This window comes from Natrix helvetica, assembly GCF_964273705.1.
Source record: "Natrix helvetica genome assembly, chromosome: 7".
Lineage (NCBI taxonomy): Eukaryota > Metazoa > Chordata > Lepidosauria > Squamata > Natricidae > Natrix > Natrix helvetica.
In genome coordinates this window covers 54,677,626-54,695,591 of record NC_138558.1, presented here as the reverse complement: position 1 = coordinate 54,695,591, position 17,966 = coordinate 54,677,626, and the positions used below count along the sequence as shown (strand labels likewise).

At 38.2% G+C, this 17,966-nt stretch overlaps 1 long non-coding RNA gene across 2 annotated transcripts in view; it reads left to right on the top strand.

Moving 5' to 3' along the window:
• Positions 1–519: 519 nt before the first annotated feature.
• LOC309395098 overlaps positions 520–17,966 on the top strand; it is a 33,765-nt gene continuing 16,318 nt past the window's right edge. The window contains exons 1-3 of one of the 2 annotated variants that reach the window (XR_014175854.1): positions 520–1,016; positions 1,790–1,883; positions 5,267–5,382. This is a non-coding gene — a long non-coding RNA (uncharacterized lncRNA). Of the gene's footprint in view, positions 1,320–1,789; positions 1,884–5,266; positions 5,383–17,966 lie in introns of both variants that reach the window. The other variant, XR_014175855.1, reaches the window with a different exon arrangement.

Below are 17,966 nucleotides of genomic sequence, written 5' to 3'. Positions count from 1 at the left end.
GCAGGTGAAGCTGCTGCTACGTTTGCTGTCCCGGCTCTAACTGTAACAGAGTGGGAGGAGGAAGGGAGGGCGACCCTCACCCCTTTTCCCGGAGAAGCCGCGGCTAAAGCTACCGCGCTTTGATGTGCACACAGACTTGATGAATCCAGTTGGAGCCATAACCACGCAAGGGGCGAGGGGACCAGTGCTAAGTCGCCGGCCTAATTGCAACAGCCCAGGAAATGGAATGGGGGGGGGAGAGAAGACAAGGAGACAAGGCTCTTCCTACACACACGCGCGCGCACACACATACACGCGCGTGCGAAGCAGTGGCAGTGGCAGCATCGCTGCCCATTGCTAGGTTTGGGAGGAAAGGAGAGTGTCGGGAAGCTCCGCACTAGGACCCAGCAAAGCAAGACGGCGCCTCTGGGCCCTTTTTTTGCCCTGCGGACCTACGACTGCAGCAGCGCGCGTCATTGTCGGGGTGGCAGCAGGCACAAGGCGCGGCGGGGTGGTCTTTTTCCGCCTCTCTTCTGCGGCGCCTCCCCTCCCGGTTCCTGGAACTCCAATTGGGGGAAGGAGCGCGTGCCTACTGCAGCCGCTGCTTGCCTGCTGTCCGCTCGCTCGGGTGTGCGGATGCCGACGGGCTCCTCCTCCTCCTCCTCCTACCCCAAGACTAGACCTGCACGCGGACAGACTGCTGCTCGCCTGCGCTCACCTCGCGCTCGGGTTTCCCCTCCTCTCGCGCGCGCCCGGCCTCGCGGAGCCCGCTTTGAATCCGCTGCTTTTCGTAGGATTGCTGTGTGGGGGTGCTGGTGCTGCAGTCGTCTTTCGGCGCCCCCCCCCCCAAGCCTCCCAAGTTTCCCCATTTTCGAGCTTCCTTTTCTCTCCTGGCAAGATTTCTTCAGCCTCACCAAGTCCTCCTCTTCCTTCTCATTATTATTGTCATCATCATCACCACTACCATCACAACTACATCTCTCTCTCCCTCTCCCTCTCTCTCGAAGCTCCTTTGAGCACCTCCTGGTGCTCCCAAGGTAGGCTTCTCACATCCCATACCCCTTCCCCTCATCTCCACCCATGGAAAAAACTGAAGAATGAGTGGCTTGGTGTGTTGATCTGCACATAAACGGGGGAAAGATGTTAGCCTCTGTTTCCGCCAGTCTCGACTTGGATGTGCTTGTGCATAAAGAGGATTCACTGAACCTTTCCTCACCCCTCAGCTAATACGAGCCTCCTGTTTTGAGTAGATCCTTTTAAAAAAAGATTCTGCAACTTTGTGCTGCGTTGTGACGGTTGTTATTTATGAAGTGCATATTTCGTCTTCGTGAACGTGACAGGTATTGTCTTCAAACAGCTGTCAAACATGTTCAACATTTGGAAGATATAAACTGCATTAGATTATAGGGATGTCTGTAATAACCCTTCCTCCTCTTCCTTTCCTCCCCCTCTTCTGTGTCTCTTTTATATTTTGGAAAATATATAAAATTAGAGTAAATGTATAAATACCAGTAGTGAAGTGATGAATTAATTTACTGGATAGGGAAAAGTCTGGAATGTTTTTGTGTTATAGAGAAGGGTGGAAAGAAAACAATATTACTTGGATCTGTCCATATGTCACTTTTAATTATGCATTGCATGTTCGAGCAAAGCAGGATCTCAGTGGAGGATGGCAATATAATAAGTTGCTCACTGGGAGAAAAAGTGCTTCTGAGACCCCAAGATTTAAAGTCCTCCTTGAAGTGATGGTACGTGAGTTGACTGAAAGCATCAATAAATAGATACAAGCTAAGTATCCTCTCCTTTTCAGCCTTTAGGTTTTGCAAAACAGCTGCTCTCAAGAGGAAGAAAATACCCTACATGATGCAGTGGCTTCTCATTTTCTTGATATGCTTTTCTGCAAGGTGAGAGGAAATTTGGATTTTCTATCAGCAACATTAAGGAATATATTGTTTTTTAATGATTGGTGTAAATGGCATGTATACAGAGATGAGTGTATCATATTCCTAACATGAGCTTTCTAATTGTATGCAGAATAAGTAAAGTAAAGTAAAGGAAGAAGTTATGGGGATGGTAAAATGCTAGAAAACTTACAGTAGACCAGTCCTAAATGTCAAATGATATTTGTCATGTTTATCCTAAAATAAAACAGAAATTAGTTACGAGTTGTTGTTTTTTGTTTTTTGATGTTTTGCAATGATTTCTGGAGTCATTGTGCTACTATTAATTATCCCAAGGCTGTCCACGCAGAGAATAAGATTTTTCTAAAGTCCAGAAACAAGACAAAATAGGAAAGTGGGGTATTTTGTATATCGACCAGTATTTTTGGTCAAGATAATGGAATGGACTTGTTTAATCTGTAAACCTCTAGGTGGAGATAGTATACAATTTCATAATCCCATAAAATAAAACAATGATATGGATTACTAATCAACTTTTCTGGCTGCTGAATAAATGGCAGTTCTAAAATAATAGTATCACAGAGCACAACTTAAAGATGTTCATTAAATTGTCACCTGATCTCATTATGCGATGCATCCAGTTAATAGTGATTTGTCACTACATTTTTGCTTGTAGATTCAAATCTGGATTAGATTTGAGACTAAATAATTGGCTACATATATTTGTAGCTGGATTGAAAATGTGCTTTCAATTCTATCCAACTAGCAAAGATACCGCAGTATGAGTTTGGCCATAGAGGGCCTGATCTACCTGTCTTTACTCAAGTGAGTAAGTCATTGCTCTCAAGGAATCAGCATGAATAACAGAAAATGATTCCAGTTTGTTCATTTTTCTGAATTAGACTTAGTGATAGTCAGTTTGTGTACTAATTTGTCTATGGAAGAGACCTTCATTGGATATTTCTACAAACGTATGTTTTTACACAATATGCATGCATTAAGAATAGTATTTAGAATATGTCTCAAGTAACCTGTGGCAAATAGTTTTAGATGATTGAATGGAGATGGTAAAGCAATATTAATGCTATTTTAATGTGGTTCTGTTATTTGAAATGTATATGTCTTTGTCATTTGAATTTGTATTTTAAGAGGTGCTTTATTTTTCAGTAGTAGTCTTAGCCAGGCAGCAGAAGCATATTGGATTTATTATTGCTTTTAGTAAAAGGAAAGGAGGGAGCTAAGTGATTTAGTGTTGTTATTTTATTTTCCAAGCATCTTTAAATTCATTCTGCATATAATGGTTCTTATTCTAGGAAATCAATATATGTCTTTCATTGAAACCTGATTGTTGTTTTCAATTACTGTTGTTGTTGTTGCAAGAATTTTTACAGCAATAATGCCAATCGCAGGGTTTTTTTTTAAAGCTGAGCAGAACTCTTATTATTTGCTTTGTCATCCTATATGTGCCCATTAATTACAAACATGGAGGCCAATTCAACATAGGAAAGTCATCTATGGCTTATGAACCATACTGTCCCTGAGTGTATACAGTAAATGTTTAGATGGTCCAAAGTAAAATAAATTAATAATAGTCAACATCTTTGTACTGATTGTCCTTGAAGACATTCATTTGTACAGCACCAGTTGGGGAGTTCTGTATAACTCTTGTTTTCATAGGTAACCATAAATCAGCATTGTACAATATTTTGGAGTACTTTATGCACAGCTTTTCTTATGGGGAAAAATGATTATGTTTCCAGTTCTGCAAATCATGTCAACCTCTTCTTTTAGGGGTTGCTACCTATATTTATGTACTGTATTTTTCGGACCATAAGATAAACCTTTCCCCACCCCAAAAAAGAGGGTGAAAATCTAGGTGTGTCTTATACACAGAACACAGCATTGTTGGCCTCCTAAAACCCTGCCCCCTTTGCAAAATGGACGTGCTGAGGGTTTGGGAGGCTTGCAAAGTGCTCCTGAAGGCTGGGGAGAGCAAAAACGAGCAAAAACCGGGCCATTTTTGCTCGTTTTTGGCCCCACCATCCCCCAGGAGCACTCCACAAGCCTCCCAAAGCTCTGCATGCCCCCCCCTTTTTTGCAAAAAAACAAGGCATGCAGAGTGCAAAAACTTTTTTAAAAAAATTACCTCTTCAAAATCATGGTGCTTCTTATACTCTGGTGCATCTTATAGTCCGGAAAATACAGTAATTGCTAGCAGTAATAAATGAAAAAATCTATCTAGCTTTGGTACATCTAGTTAATACCTGGGTAGTAGACTATGAGAAACCCTACGTCTATAAGTTAGATTGAATTTTGAGCAAATCCCAGAAGAAGGTAATGGCAAGCCAGTTCTGTGCTGCTGCCACGAAAGCTACATAGATGTATCCATGTAGTCACAAGAGTCAGCCTTGACTTTGAAGAATTGTTACTTTTACTTTGCATAAATATTGCAGCTATGCATGCCTGAAATGTTATTTGAAAAAAAGGGCTTCATACCTCAGTTGAGCATGGCACTTCTCTGCTATTTATTTTTTAAAGCAGCAGATCTTTTGAAAGGTTTCTTTGCAAATCCTAAAAAATGCTACTGCAAACTCATGCAGAAGTCTAAAAAAAAGGTTGCTTTAAAGAAAAGAAAAAAACCACCTCTGTCAACTCAATATATGAAGCAGTTGTTTTGAATTGTTTCTGAAACTTAAAAAGGTAATGGTAAAGGTTCCCCTCGTACATATGTGCTAGTCATTCCCAACTCTGGGGGGTAGTGCTCATCTCCGTTTCAAAGCCAAAGAGCCAGTCCTGTTCAAAGATGTCTCCATGGTCATGTGGCTAAGCTGTCATATTTCATATGCTTGAAATATTTCATTGGTTCTGAGTTCTATACATAGAAAAGAAACCCCTTCCTGGATTATATCCACTTATGTAAAGTAAAACAAAGTCTCCCTCAAGTCAGAATTGATTCCTGGTGACCTCATGGACATGCTGTGCAGTTTTCTTAAAAATATGGAAGTGGCTGTCACTTTTCTCCTGGGATAGCATTTTCAAAATTCTTATCTTGGCTACAAGTTGAAGATTTCCTGGTGGTCTTCCATTCAAGTACTGACCATATCTAATTCACCTTAGCTTTTTCAACATCATGCAAGGTTATTGGTTACAGAGTGGAAAAGGACACATAATTTGAGTATTTAATATTGAGTAGAATTTACTGCAAGAAGCAGCAGGAAATTGGAAACAGGAAAGTAACTGCTGTTATTTTAGCATTAGATATATATTAAAAGGTGATGTTAAATGAAAGGTCCCATATTTAAAAAAACGATTGATCGCTACATATTCAAACCATAATGAATGTACATGGAGCATACTTAGTTTATTTTTTCCCCAATGTCTGTTAGATCAGCACTGGCTGACCCCAATGAAGATGAAGCAAAAAATAACATTACCATCTTCACAAGAATTCTAGACAGACTTCTGGATGGTTATGATAATCGGCTAAGACCTGGACTGGGAGGTAATGAATAATTTGATTCTGAAACAAACAAAAGATCCTACAATGTTGCTAGAACTCCAGGGTTTAATAATTATGTTTACTAATGTTCTCCTAGTAGTAAAATTTCCTGTAGGAATTTTTAAGTTGTGGGTGAAATGTTGAGCATAGGTTTAAGAAAGTAGTTTCCAAATCTTTCATGTTTAAAATCACTTTTTAGTACTGATGGTATGAAGTTCTTGGATGAGTAGTACTTTCTGTTTTATATTTGGGATTAATTTGAAACTTAATACTATATGTGATGCTAGTTATTTCAGTATATATAAACTGCTCCAAGGGCCTGATGCGGTACTTTAATTGTATCAGGGAAAGAACTTTGACTATTAAACTATCATTGAAATATTGGAAATATGAGTGAAAATTAATAGTTTCTCCGTCTGAATAACTAGTGTTAAAAGCACTATGTAGCATAAATTACTTCTGCTAGAACTATTAAAGAAAGTCAGGATGACGCATGTAGTCTATTTAAATACCCGTCTTTCATCCAGAGCTTCCTTTCTGCAGTTGTTTTTGGAGTGAACTAAACTTACCTATCTCTGATCTGCCTTTCACTAGGGGAGACTTTTGTTGCCAACCTGGGCAAGGAAATATTCTCTTTATTCTACAAAATTTAACATAGATTTGAAACAGAACTGCACAGTAAGTTGCGGAATAAAAGGCTATGAAATCTGTGAGAAAAATCTGTTAAAAAGAAAACAATTCCTGCATCCTCATCATGAGGCAAAGCATAGGGATAGAAAATTGGCTGTGTTTTGATTGAACCTTTTCTCCCCTTAGCCTTTTATGGAATCCCTTGAAGTTTTCATGGACTTCTAGGATTCTATGAAATACAGTTTGAAAATATCCTGATGTAGCCTACATGCTAAAGAAATATGGTGATTTGAAACATACATACTTGGTGGTCCTCTCTCTACAACCACAATTGGGACCAAAATCTCTGTTGCTAAGCATGGTGGTTGTTAAGTGAGTCAGGCCCAATTTTTTTGTCCCAGTTGTTAAATCATTGTAATTATTAAGCAAATCCAGCTTTCTGCGTTGACTTTGCTTGTGGAAACGATCTGGCAAGCTCATAAATGGGAATCACGTGGCTCTAGAACATGCTGTTTGCCAAGCTCTGAAATTTTGATCATGTCACTATACGGATGGTGTGATGGTCATAAGTGTGAGGACTGGTCCTAAGTTATTTTTGTCCTACGTGCTCTTGTAACTATGAATAGTTGCTAAATGAATCGTTGTAAACCAAGGAATGCCTGTACTCACTCACAGATACAGTAAACCTTCTCTGTTGGCTGAAATATACAGATACAATATAGTACTTTTGTCAACATTCCGACTGACAAACCCAACCAAAACAGACACGACTGAAATGATCCAATGTCCTAATGCAAAACTTTATTATTGAGTACACCATTTCAGTACAGATGAGGGCAAAGCCAGATTTGGCTAATTCCTGCACAAATCCACATAATTAAAGTATAGATTCTCCCCCCTCCCCCATTAGACCAGGTCACACTGTCCAATTGAGTCTCATTGTATTTTTATGGGAAAAAGTCTTTGACTTTGGCAAACACTTGCCAAAGTGTCCTTGGTTTTCCTGGCTGTCTTCTTGATGTCGGAAGTCTACATTCCATCTTCCCATTCCCCTCCCATCTGGTTCATTGGCAAGCTGAGAAGCGATAATGATTGCAACAGCAAAAGCATACTTCAAAACTTGACAACTTTTTTCAAAATCTTTATTGCCACATATATCAGAAACAGCAGCAGCAAAAAAAGAGTTAAATGAATGAGTTTATATTTTTAATAGCTAGAACAAGAGAACAGTAATTTAGGAGAAAAAAGAAAAAATGCAATCATTTAGTGCTAAAGAATCAGTAGGTTGGGGAAAGAATTATTTCTGTATGTTGCATCAAAATTTTGCATTTGAGTCCTGGAAAAAGTCTAAACATTGACCTTGCTGTTCAGGTAACTGTGTATTGATTTAACAATAAAATACTGTAATAGCTGATACATCTCTACCTCTTTTGATTATTTCTGGCATCACTGTATGAATAAATGATTATTCACAAATCTTTACTATAAAAATATAAAAAATAACATGCAAGAATATTGTTTGCCAGGAATTGTGTAGCCAGTGGTGTACTGTAGATAGAATTTTGTTAACAAGTGTTCTTTGACTGAACTAAAGATAGTGTAGAATCTTGTCTCTTCTTCTGGAGGCCTTCTTGACTGCTACTTATTGATTTAAACTTTCTGTTTCCTTATCTTCTGTTGTTTCTATTTGTCTTGCATGGAGTTCCAACACAGGAACAGAATAACTCTTTATTTGAGCTGTGGCTATGCCAGCTTTTCCTGATCATATGGTAGATTTGCTGTAAAATTATTACATGAGCGATCATATATTTTTATATAGTTGTTCAATTCTTTGATGGTTGATTTGTCAATCATGTAGTGCTTAGATAATTGCTTTTTGCTGAGTTTATAATTTGAACAATATATAATCATGTGGATGAAAACAGTGCAAGAAAAATTAGCTCCAGACTGCAATGGAAAGCTCAGCCTTACAGATTATAGACATGTGAGAGAATAGAAGGGTCCTCCTTTGTTCTCTTAGTAAAATATTCTATTTTGAGGGCTGACCAGAATAGCAGTACAGTTGTTTTGTAGATATAAAGTTGTATGAAAGATAGATGTAGTCTCCATTAAGATTTCTTTTGCTCTGACAGAAGAGTTTGCCTGCCTTATTCTAATTTTCATTAGCAAAGAGGTCTAGGAGTTAGGATTATTCTGTTCATTGTGAATAATTGCCTAGAACTGTAGACAGATACATTCTGTGGGTTCTCCCTCCGAGTTCTGGGTTTTGAAATGTACAAATACTGAATGTTGACATCTTATAATGTACAAAGAATAATGAACATACATTATTCTAGGCAATTCTCTTCTTTCTCCTCTGCCATTCCCATAGTTTTCAAACTATGTTCTCAGAACAAAAAGGGAGTTCCTTACTGAGATGATGAGTAAAGTTTAAAAGGACAATTTACCTCAGGCATCCTCAAACTAAGGCCTGCCAATGCAAAGTATCCGGCCCGTGGAGTGTTGAGATGAAAAGCAACTGTCAGCTTATAAAGTAGTGCTTTAAAAGTCTTCAAAAACACTTTAAAAACAGACTTGCAGATGTTTTTCACAGCCATGTGATCCAGGGCTGGTGAGTGAGCAGGAGAGGAGGTGGTGACAGCTTGCAAAGCAGCTGTCAGCTTGTAAAATAGTGCTTTAAAAATCCTTAAAGGTGATCAAAAGTCTTTAAAAGTCATTAAAACTCTATAAAAATGCTTTAAAACACTTTAAAAATGCTTTTAAAAACAGCCTTTCAGATGTTTTTCACAGCCATATGATCCAGAGCCGGTGGGTGAGTAGGAGAGAGGATGGTGCCAGCTTGCAAAGCAGCTGTCAGCTTGTAAAGTAGTGCTTTTAAAGTCTTTAAAAGTCAGTAAAAGTCTTTAAAAGTCAGTAAAAATCTTTAAAAGTCAGTAAAAAATCTTTAAAAGTCATTCTTTAAAAGTCTTTAAAACAGCCTTTCAGATGTTTTTCCCAGCTATGTGATCCAGGGCTGGTGGGTGAGTAGGGGAGGGGGTGGTGCTGGCTTGCAAATCAGCTGCCAGCTTGTAAAGTAGTGCTTTAAATGTCTTTAAACATGCTTTAAAAACAACCTTACAGATGTTTTTCACAGCCATGTGATCCAGGGCCGGTGAGTGAGTAGGTTAGGGGCTGCTTTTAAAGTAGCACTTTAAAAGTGGGTGGGTGGGGGACATGTCTCCACATCTAGCTTTTTCAAAATCAGCTGATGTTGGCTAACACTAATTCAAATGCAACCTCAGTATAATGCCTGAAGGATAATTCACCCACTGCTTTGTTTCTTCCTATATATAAAGTACATCCACCAAATTGGTTGCTGAACAATTTTGGTAGATATTCATGTGTGTGAATAGATACACATGTGTTGCAAAAAGCAAATCAGTTTGTGAATTCTCCTCCAGGCTTAAAAGACCTTTAGCCCTATAATCCCAAATAAGCAGGCCCACACTTCCCATTGAATTAATAGTATATTTATGTTGGTTAAAATTATTCTTCATTTTAAATATTGTATTATTTCATGTTTTTTGCACTACAAATGAAGATATGTGCAGTGTTCATAGAAATTTGTTCATGTTTTTTCAAACTATACTCTGGCCCCCAACAGTCTTAGGGACCATTACCCCTCCTTAATTCACCATTGGAGGCTGTGTGCTCCTATTTAGGCATGATTTGTTCTTATTATGTTTGGCCGGATTCTTTTTTCATTCCCCTGTTATGTTACTTGAACACGAAGAAATTTCATCCCAGAACAAAATAATTCTGGAAAAAAAGTAAAATGTTTATTTTATACAGTACTAGCTGATGACCCGGTGTTGCCTGGGTATTTACAAACGTTGACACGGTTTTCTGACAGGGAGCCATTGCGGGGGGCTTTTCTTTCCCCTACTCCCATGCCCAACATCCCTCCCCTCTCCTTTCCCCCTCCCATACGCTTTGTTTTCCCGCTCTATCTATGATCTTGGCACTTTGCCCCAAGCATTTGTCTGACAGGGAGCAATTGAGATGGTCCTTTTGTCCTCCTGCTCACATGCCCATCATCCCTTCCTTCTACCTTCCCATGTGCTCCTCTTTCCTGTCCTGTCTATGATCACATTGCCCCAAATCCATCAGGCAATTCCCCATTGGTCCACTGGAGGGAAAATATCATGGCTGGCTTTCCAGAGGAAGCTGTGAAGGAACTGACATCACAAACAATTGCCGCTCTAGGATGCCGCACTCGCTCTCCTTAATGTCAGTAAAATCAAACATTCCAGAGTTATGCTGGAACACAAACACACACACACACACACACCAGTATTAATTTCCAGAGGGTAAGTTATCTGTGTACCAGGTTTGGTTGAAATTGCTCTAGGCACTCCAGAGTTATGGTTGAACACACACACACACACGCACACACACACTGATGGGTGTTAGAGGTGTTTTACCTCCCACTGTATTTTTTTTCCAGAGAGTATGTCATCTGTGTAGCAAGTTTGGTTGAAATTGCTCAAGACGTTCCAGAGTTATGCTGGAACACACACACAAAAACACACACAAACAGGGATGTCTTATCCCAATGGTGTTTGTCTCCAGAGGGTAAGTCATCTGTGTACCAAGTTTGGTTAAAATTGCTCAAGGTGCTCCAGAGTTATGCTTGAGCACACACACACATAAACAGTCCGTCCGATGGGTGTTAGCAGTGTTTTATCCAGTGGTGAAAGCTAATTTTTTTTGTCACTGGTTCTGTGAATGTGAATTGGTGGTGGTGGGGAGTTCCATGTGACTGGGTGGGCCTTGCCAACTCTTTTTTATTTTTAAAGCATTTTTTTCCTGCCTGTTCGGGTGAATAGGCAGGAAAAAAATGCTTTTAAAAGTGAAAAAAGAGCTTCCTATGACCGCACGGCTCACAGCTGATCTGCGCGATCATCGGAAGCTTCCCCCCCCAACTTTTTAAAGCATTTTTTACTGCCTGTTTGCCCGAATCAGCAGGAAAAAATGCTGTAAAAAGTGAAAAATAAAGCTTCCAACAATCGTGGGGATCAGCTGTGAGCCGCGCGATCATCAGAAGCTTTCCCCCTCAATTTTTAAAGCATTTTTTTCCTGCCTATTCACCCGAACCTGCAGGAAAAAAATTGTTTTAAAAAGTGGGGAAAAAGCTTCCGTCAATTGCGCAGCTCACAGCTGAGACATGCGATTCTCAGAAGCTTTTTTAAAAATACCGATTCGCAGAACCAGGGACAATCGTCCCTACGGATTTGGTCAAAGCAGGAGGATTTCCCCCCTGGTTTTACCCCCACAGTATTTTTTTTTTCAGAGAGTAAGTCATCTATGTAGCAAGTTTGGTTGAAATTGCTAGAGGCGTTCCAGAGTTATACACACAGACACACACAAGCACCCCACCCAGGGGTCTCTTATCCCTACAGTGTTTGTCTCTGGAGGGTAAGTCATCTGTGTAGCAGGTTTGGTCGAAATTACTCAAGGTGCCCCTCGAATTCCATATATATGGAACATATATGGAACATATATGGAACATATATGGAACATATACATATACATCCATTCAGCCTTTATATGTATGTATGTATGTGCATATGCATGTTTATATAGAGATAGATATATTAATACCATGGAAACAAATGTTTTAAATTTTGCTGATTTTTTAGTATATGAAAGGAGAGATACTGCTGTTGTTTTATGAGAAAGCACCAAGCCATTTGAAAAAAAGATTTATTGTTCTTTACCAAAAAGTGTTAAAATTTTATTTAAAATATCTGCAAACACATAAAAAGAAAGAAAAGGATATCTTATATAGCAGTAGTCTTATGTGAAGATTTAGATTTGTTCATTCAATAATAGTTATGTGCTTTATTTATAGAGGAAATTAACCATATAAATAATTGTATGTGCTGAAATTAATTCTCCAAATACAACTTTTGACAGTGAAATACATGCTCACTTATATTAAAAAGGCAGGTTCTTTAGGCTAGATACATTTGGTGGAAGACAGCATGTGCTTCCACCCTTACAGTGACTTTTTTTGGCAACTGTAAGAACATGCAATAGCTATTTTCTTCTTCTGTTAGTTTCTAGCTCACAGATGTGCAATTCAGAAGAACAAAGACTTCATCATCCTAATGTTGTTATTTGAACACATAAGAGTGAGCTTAACCCACCACCTAGGAGACTGATGGATCCAAAGCAATAGCTTTTTTCAAAATTAAACTTAAATTAAAATCTTTAAAAAATGACATATAAAAATAGTTTTGCACTGAGGTTTGTGCATTGAAGTCTAGTTCCTTTTCCCCATAGCTTTGCAAAAAGCATTTTAATTGTGATGCTACAGAGGATTCTGAAACACTTTCAGTTGATTCATATCTAAATCTAAGTGATCTTGTACTTTCTAGCATAAGTTATTTATACTGTAGCTCCTGAAATAATACAAATTCTATAGTCTGATCCTCTTGGTGGTTCTGAGGAATGCGTAACATATGCTTAAATCTGAAAAATGTAGTCCTCCTTCTCTAACTGGTTAGTTTTTTCAGAAATAAACCACCTTTCTCAAAATATTTAGGTACAAGGTATAATGTAAAGAGTAAAAGTTTCCTCTGTCCACTTGTGTCCAACTCTAGAAGGTGGTGCTCATCTCTGTTTCTTAGCCAAGGGAACCAGCATTGTCTGAAGAAACCTCCTTAGTCATGTAGCTAGCATGATTATACACTGAGATGCATGAAGGCTGTTACTTCAATTTAGTAAACTAATATGTATCATCAGGTTGTCTCATTGCCTGCAAATATGATTAAGATGCCAGAATACCTGTCAGGTCCCAGATATTTCTACAGGGACACTGGCATTTTGGTGGGAGGAGGAGGGGAGGAATGGAGTGATCTGTATATGAAGTTTCTGTTTCTTGCATTACTGCGTTAATCTCTATATGAAGTTTCTGTTTCCCTGCAACAATGTAGTATGGGAGGGGTTTGGTTAGAATTGCTTTTAAATAGCTGGTTTTAAATGAGAAACTTCAGTTCTTGCCTAGATCTCTTGTTATCACAAACCTTTCAATAAAAGCTCCTTTTGGAACAACTACAGTTGCAAGAGTCTTGCTTTTTTGGGAATATTGGACAGGCAAGATCTTACAATACCCTTTAATTAAATCATTGGCATAATTTAATGCCTCTATTTTCAAGAAGCAACATATACTCTACTCCTGCTCTTGTTCCTGGTGTCCCCCTTCCAGGAGAAGGAAAAACAATTGGTTGTTAAAATAAATTTCCAGCATAAATAGTCCCTTTGGATAGTGAGATGGGTTGCATATTAAATAAATATAAATAAATATTCTGAGTGGCGGTGAATGAATAATGAAACAGAAGAAATGGGATCATGGAAGTTGAATAAAGTCTATTTAGGATGTATAGCATAGTATAGTCATTTATTCTGAGGCTTAATTAATGCAAGTTTTAAACTAAATGTGTTCAACTTATAGCATTAAAAATCTGAAACATTCTGAAATTTGTTTACATCCAAAACTGAAAAAAATCATATGAGGAAATACATAACTGATTTTAATAAATAAATGTCAGAAATAATCTAATATATCACACCAAGAGTTTCACAGCTGTAGAGTGGTGATATGATAGACCACCATGTTGCTGCAGCTACCAAAAATGTTATGGTGCGGTATGTGAAAATGGGAACTCCCCAGTTGCTGCCACCTCCTTGCCTCCTATCCCAATGTGTTCTGCCCACATGTTCATTTGCCCACTCACCCAGCTCTCCCTCTGGCCGGCCACAGCGAGTTATCCCTGTGGTGAGTTTGCTGTGTAGAATTGTTCTGAGATGGCCATGGAGAGTTGTCCTAGACCTCTTCAGATATGGGAATTGGGAATTGGGAAAGGATCAGAAAGAAGACCCACTCCTAGATAAATCAGATGATCCTACAACAGACATGCAGGACACGGGAGGGGCCGGAGCTCTGCTGGCGGGGGGAGAAGGGGCAATACCAAGAAAACTCAGATCACAAAAATGAGTAAGAAAATCCACTTTATATAAATTGATCGAAATTATTAACTGAATTTACATGCTGACTATATATTGTTATTTAGTATTGAATTTTTTGTAATTGTATTCTATGAGTATGGAGGGAGGGGACTCCTGCCGCACATTGCAACTGCCAAAATTTGTAACCTTTCCTTTACCCTTTTCCTATATTACTTTCTAAAAAACCAATAAAACTTTGTTTTAAAAAAAAGAAAGAAAGAAGACCCTCTAGTAAGAATATTGTCAGATAAGGGCTTGAGCCCATCTCAAGAAAATATCTTGAGAAAATATCTCAGGCAAGCCCCTCCCTATTTTGCATTCATGATAAACTGGAGAAGCGGGGAAGTACATCCGGATTTACAAGATTCTGTTACATGTAGTCCTTGAGTTACAACCACTCATTCAATAATTGTTTAAAGTTACAACAGTATTTAGAGAAGGAAATATGACTGGTCCTTGTAGTTGCAGCCATTGCATCATTTCTGTGATCGCATGATTACAGTTTGAATGGATAGATATTGATAAAAATCAAAGAGAAGAAAGAGGGGAAATCAGATAAATCTTATTCAAAGATGATGAATACTCCAACAGAAGCTTCCATCTTAACCTAGAAAAAAGTTAAATGAAAAATCTTCAAGTCAAACTCAGTTGTGCGTGATTTAATGGAACATGATACTTCTGCTCCAAATATTTCTTTCAAAGTTAAAAACACTTTCTAGTTGTTGTTTCATTTTCTGCAGCACTGATATTTCTTATTCAGTCTTTGTGTTTCAGGATCACCCAAGATGAATTATGTGCTGACATCTTGCTGGACAATCTAAGGGGGGGGGGGGATTAACATTCATTGCACACATGTTATAATGTATCACCAATCTGTGATATTAACACAGTTTTAAAGGTCTGTGCAAGAGCAAGTTTTATAAATCAAATTCTTCACTGTCCTCAAAGTTTAGAATTTTGCCTGAACCTGATTTAAAAAATGACAAAAGATACTTTAGGCATTGAGCCATCCAAGTTAATATGACTCTTAACCCAGCACTATAATTTTATAAGCTATGGTTGCCTGCAAAAGTTAGACTACTTTAATGAATAGTGGAAAAGGATTATGCTTACATTACACAAGGTCTCTTGCATTTCTGTTGAATTATTTTAGCAAAAATCTTTTGGAGCAAGTATTATTTGATGCATAGTGATTAAATCATAACAGGTCTCTGTCTAGACTTGTAAACATGACAGTTGGAAGTAGACAGTATGTGTGACACAATATAATTTGTATGAAATTATTATGTTTGTGATATGACAGTTTCTAAACCTTTTATTTTACAAAATCAGCTTGGGAAAAATTTACGATAAAAATTTGAAAGAAAATTCATTATTATACAAAATGGGGCATATTTATTTTAGAGGAAAAGACAGGTGGAAGATTAAAGCAGAATTGATATGGAGTTAACCAAATAAATCTGCTGCCTGACTGCGAAAAGATCTTACCAAAAATAAATGCTCCTAATAAATGACTAATTTTTCTTTGAAGTTTGGTCTAAGGCTCATGAATCAATTAGGGCATTTTTTGGAAACCCGACAGACAGTCAGATCTAAGCTTTGTTTGAGTTATATCTGAACTTTACCCCTGTTGCTTCCCTCCCCTCAGTCTGTGTCATAAATCACATTCCCCAATGAGGTGCACCCCTCCCAAGCCTGCTGCAGTAATCTGAGATCCGACTTTAGCCAATAGTATGTGTGGAATGCGCTTCCCCATTCTCTTACTATGGCAACATTAGGAGTTGACATCTGTTGGAATTCATCCTAATAACATTTTATCCAACCATAGATAGAACCCATTTCCTACCTTTTTAGACTTTTCTCCCATTTTATTAAGGGGTAGAGTTATCCTCTTAATAATTATCAATCCAGATTATTTTGTTGAAGAGTTATGCATTTCCCTTATTTTTAATTTTTCTTTTTACCCAAACCATGATATTAGAGATGCATATCACATTATAGCAGATTATTTATGGCTACAAATAAAACCATATTTTGAGCTCAACTCTATTTTTAGAAAAATATGTAAAAATAGTGGGCTAGAGCCAGACCATGCCGTACTATAGCCTGCTAAAATAAGTTAGACTTAGTATTTTTTCCATGAAGGTGAATGTACAAAGACATTTGGAAAGATAATAACGTGTAGTGACTGCAAGACTTAAGTATTAATAAGATCACATATCTTGAGGTGTTTTTCCCCCAAGAATGGTCAGAATCATTTTACTAGTTTCAATATCAGATAATAAAGAAATTACAGAAACAAGATAGAACACATAAGAGATTTGACTAAATTTGGAAAAAAAATTGCAAAAATACGAATATTGCTGTGGTTTATGCACAAGGCCCAGTTAAATACAACTCAGTAACTGAACAAGTCAGGCTATATGATTAAATGGATAAAAAATTCAAACGGAACAATTGACACGCAACAGTGGGATTATAGGTAGAAGGAAAATATTAAATTTACGTTGGATACCGTATTACATTTTGGGAACTTGTACAAGATGTAATGACTAGTAAAATTGATAATTCTCTAAAAATAGTTGTAAAGCTAATAATTGGATGGATCATTGTTGCACATTGAGCAGCAATGCTGTAAAGTCCAACGATTCTGTAAAATGATTTGCTGCATTAATTAATTAATTAACATTCCTGCCATTTTTATTAAATTTTCATCGCCAGATTAAATCCTATATTCCTCTGTGAATAGTTGTTATTTAATTGTTGTCTAAAGCTCTACAATCTGACAGATGTTGAGATTTGGGCCTCCAAGATCTAGGCTACAAACATTCAGATGATAACAGTGAGTAACTTAGAGTTTTCTCTAAGACAATAATCCAGGTCTGCTAAACTACACTTCTCAGAGTTGTACATTTACTGTCCACTAACAACTTCAATTAGGCAGGATAACTCATACTCCTAATATGTGTGATTGAAGTAGCTACTGCACTTAAAACTCTCGCAGCTTTGTGCTGTGCAAGCTGCTGTTTCTTAGTCATCCTCCATGGATGTATTGCTCATAGAATATACTATTATCATCCCTTTATATAATTATTAGAGTGTAAATAAATAAAATCTGATAAACTGGATCAAATCATAATTTGTTTGTTGAAAATGATTCCTCAGATAGGATAGTTCTTTTAAAAGGAACCAACTTATTTATAACAGGTTGCCTTTCTAATTCCCAGTATTACCTTTTTCTGCTTGTCAAGATCCAGCTTCAGTTCATTGACTACATGAAATAATTTTGCTTGGAAAGTTTTTCGTAACTAAACTTGTGACTACTGTTCTGGAAGATTCATTATTCTGTTGCACAAATAAAGTGAATACAAAATATAAAAACAGAGCTTCTCTGGTGTTCACACTCCTCTGGGGAGCCACCTGACTTAATAGCCCCACAGCTGGCTGGCGGGCTTCCAATAGCATACCAGCTCAGTCAGCAGGTGCCTGGGCTGACCGCGATGGCAATCTCAGAGGCAATATTAAGGCTAAAATTTCCAGGACTCTGGAAAAGCAACATATCCGACTCCAGGCAGAGTTGAGGCCCCAAGGAAAAATGCTCAGGCTGGAGTCACTGCCCAGTTCAGGCTGAGCATACTCCAAGCAGCAGAGAAATTTAAAGAGAGAAATAAAGCTGCCTCAGCAGCAGAATTCCTTGCAGTGAGACTGCTTTGCCCTAGAGTGAGACAAAGGGCTTAGATGGCTGACGAAGAGGGTTCAGCAACATCAGGCAGCCCTGATGTGGGGTGGATCAGCAGTTCCCTGCCCAGAATCCAGATTGTGCACAAGACTCTAAAGGGCTCAAATCGGCCACTAGAGGAGCAGCGGCCAAAATACTAGCCAGAATGTTTTCCTCTCAAAGAGCT